Genomic DNA, 3,655 nt, shown 5'->3' on the forward strand with positions numbered 1-3,655 from the left:
TTGAGCTCGAAGGCATTGTCATCGACGACCTTGGTGATGGGTGTATGGCCCATATCGGAGTTGAGCGAGCGAAGCTTGCGGTGGGCTCTGGTAAGGCGTTCTTTCTGCAAATGCAACCAAACTTTGTCATCCACCTGAAACTTGTGTGGCACCCGATGCTGATCATTTCATTGCTTGTACTTGGAATTCTCCACAATGGAACGACTACATATTGACCCGTTGGGTAGAGGTACTCCAGGACTCAGATCGAATGAATGCTTGACCTGACAGTGCAACGGTACCCATGTGGGTGAGGAGAAGATGTCCTTGTATTCTTTCAAGGCCGTATCCACCTGCTTCTGCTGCGTGGAGGAACCCTTCCCGGGGGCCATGGATGTGGCTACGATCTTCCCCTTACTTTGATAGCGAGCCAGAAAGAAAATAAATTCCTAGTCTGGGAGATGATATTGCTGCATTTCTTAGCAGAGATCAAAGAGGTGACGATAGGCAGGGCTACCTCCGGTATCCTGTATAACATATTACCCAAAGAAATAATCACAAAGCGAGGCCTAGACTCATATACAACATGTTGCTTCCACAAGTATGGTTGTCCTAATAATACATCACAAACGTCGAGAGGATCAACATCACATAATACCTCATTTGTGAAGAGCTTGATGCTATAGGGATTGCAACACTGCTGGTTGACTCAGAGATCTTGTCCTTGGTGAATCCACCCGATGTTGTACAACTGTAGGTGTGGTATGGTTAATAAACCCAACCGCTTCATGACCTCTGCTGAAATGAAGTTCTTTTGGTTGCCACTGTCGACAACGAATTGCAGCAACGAACCCTTCACCCACATTTGTGAGTGGAAAAGACGCTCCCCCTCCTCTGGATCTTCGGGCTCATTCTTCTGGATTTTGGCAGTGGCAACAGTGGCACTGGGCTCTGCATCAATAATCTGCTTCCCTTTGTCATTCCTCTTGTTGGGTTCTGACTCAGGGTCGGAACATGCATTTGATTTTAAAGCCTTCAACTCGACCACCAGTGACTACTTGGCCCGACACCCACTTGTGTTGTGAGTGGGGCTCTTATGGAACTCACACCACTTTCCTGTGTCCTTCTTTGACTTCGTGGTGGTGATATTTTCTAAGAGCTTCGATGGGTTCTCTCAGGTCACCCCACCTTGGCTTTGTCCTTTGTTCTTCAGATGCACAGATCCAAAGTCTCGCTTCTTTTGTTTAAACTTCTACTCGATCTTGACAGCGTATTGGTACGTCGTGCCAAGTGAGGAGATGTCTAGAAACTCCACCTGTGTAGGCAGTCGCAGTATTTGAGTACCGAATGCCACTCAGAATCCTTGATAGCCAACATTGTGCGAAGGGTATGAAAAATATTGGTAAACTCTGGCACGTCTTGGTCCCTTCCCTACCACAACATGGTCCACTTTATGTATTTATCCTCATAGCTTCCGACAGGGTAGTACTGCTCCTTGATGGCATCCTGGAATGAATTCCAAGAGGGTGTGGTTGAAAACAGTGAGGCTATACTTTCATCCTTATGCTCGCAGTAGGTTTCCCACTAGTCCTTGACATGGGGGGCGGCTTTGAGAAGTGCAAAAGTGATATTTTCCCGGCTGGAAAAATCATGAACAGAAAAAATATCCTTCTAGCATATTTAACCATTTATCTACGACATCCGCATCTATCTGACCCTCAAATATGGGAATGTAAAAGTTAACTTGTACCTTAAAGAGTGTGGTGCTTCCAGAGTAGCTGCTAGAAGTAGATGCATCGCCCCTGGGTAGCCACTGAAGGATTTGGGCAAAGTTGTCCATCATCGCGTTCCTTTGTCGCTCGAGGGCTTCTTTGAGCAAGATTTTGATAGGATCTCCTACCCCCTCGTCTTTCTTTTCATCTGCCATGGGAGGCTGTCAGGATTTGCGAGGCTGATCTTGCAAAGGTTCGATCAGTTCAAGCCCTAACTCCTTATATCCCGACATCGTTGGGGACATGCAAAGAAAAATAGAGAAAAAGCAGACCGCTCTGATACCACTGATCCAGATTTAAACAGGAATGCAACAAATTACAAATATAACCAAAAATGCAGAGATGCAACAGAAATAACACTTCATTTCATTAATATCAAATATTGAAGTATGCTTACAAACAAAATGGAAATAAGACTAGCTCAGACGATGGTATCTTATCTTTGAGAAGATATGTGGTGGCTACATGCCTCTGAACTAAGTTATAATGAGGCTCAAGGGCCTTTTTATTATTGAATAATAAGAGAAAACCCTAAACAAGAAAAACCCTAACTCGAGGAGATGTAACACCAAGAGTTTATGGTCCCTGTTATGGTTATTTGGGTAGCCAACTTCCCAGCGTCATAACTTGGTCATATTATCTCTGTTTGGCGCATATGATACCTCGTTGGAAAGATCACTCTGAGGAATATGACTGATGATGTGATTGCTATAGCAATATCCATAGCCATTTTGCCCAAAAAATGTCGTTAGGTGATCTGAATGGAAAATAGCATCAACCCATGGTATTCATCTACCCATGTTATTCATCCACCCATGGAATTTACCCATGGTATTGTAAGTGGCATCCACCCATGGTGTTTATCCACCCATGGTATTGTAAGTGGAATCTACCCATGGTATTCATTCACCCATAGTATTTTCCCATGGTATTGTGACATCCACCCATGGTATTCATTCACCCATGGAAATTACCCGTGGTATTGTAACCGAAAAATACTATAAATAACAAGTCGCATTTTGTAAAAGGACAGTTTGTCTGCCACAATGTAGCTTTTACAGTTATTCTCTGTTTTAATAAAATAAATCTTTGTGGTTTTTTTATTTGGCATTCTCCTCTTTTTTCTTCTGGTATTTCAATTTTCAGATCTTGGGGCCTCACCCTCCAGATCCATTTTTTCAATCTTTTAGATCTTGGGGGCCTCCATCCCAAGATCCAGATCAAGGTATCAAGTAGGTTACGATTCCATGGAAATGAGGGTTTGATGCTATTTCAGTTTCAAATTTGTAGAAATATTCAACCAACTTCATGGCATGTCTATTCCTCCACAGAACATTTTCTTGGTGCCAAGCGGGAAGAATTTTTCTTTTTTTCATTTTTTGCAGGAATGTTTTTGGGCGCGAGTTTGCAGATCCAATCTGATTTTTTTGTGCAAAATTACAAAAATAATAATATATTTGGATTCCTTGCGAAAAAAATACCCAAGTTCAAAAAAAAATTCGACTAAATCAAAGTCGGATGAGGAGATATCTCTGATTTAAATCAGCTATGTTTGCAGAAATGTTTCTAACGACAATTCGTGGACAACGACTCTCCTATCTTTCTTTGTTTTGAAATTTTGGTGCAGATAAAAGTGGTTGTATATCTGAGTTCCTCTCGAAAAATCACCCAATTTCAAAAAAAAAATGGGTCGAATTGGAGTTCGGATGTGGGAGATATCGCTGATTTAAAATCAGCCATTTTTTTAGAACTTTTGTGATAACGGAAAAGTTGCAGCACTGTCGTGGCGGAAAAAGTCGTTTGTGCGGACACAACTGACCTCCCTAGGAGTCTAAACTCTCTAGCGACAAACAAGACAAAATGGAGTGATCTTTCTCTAAATATACCTTTTAAAACATGAAAAC

This window comes from Pinus tabuliformis, chromosome 6 (assembly GCF_031772625.1).
Source record: "Pinus tabuliformis cultivar Carrire ecotype Pingquan chromosome 6, CPIR1, whole genome shotgun sequence".
Lineage (NCBI taxonomy): Eukaryota > Viridiplantae > Streptophyta > Pinopsida > Pinales > Pinaceae > Pinus > Pinus tabuliformis.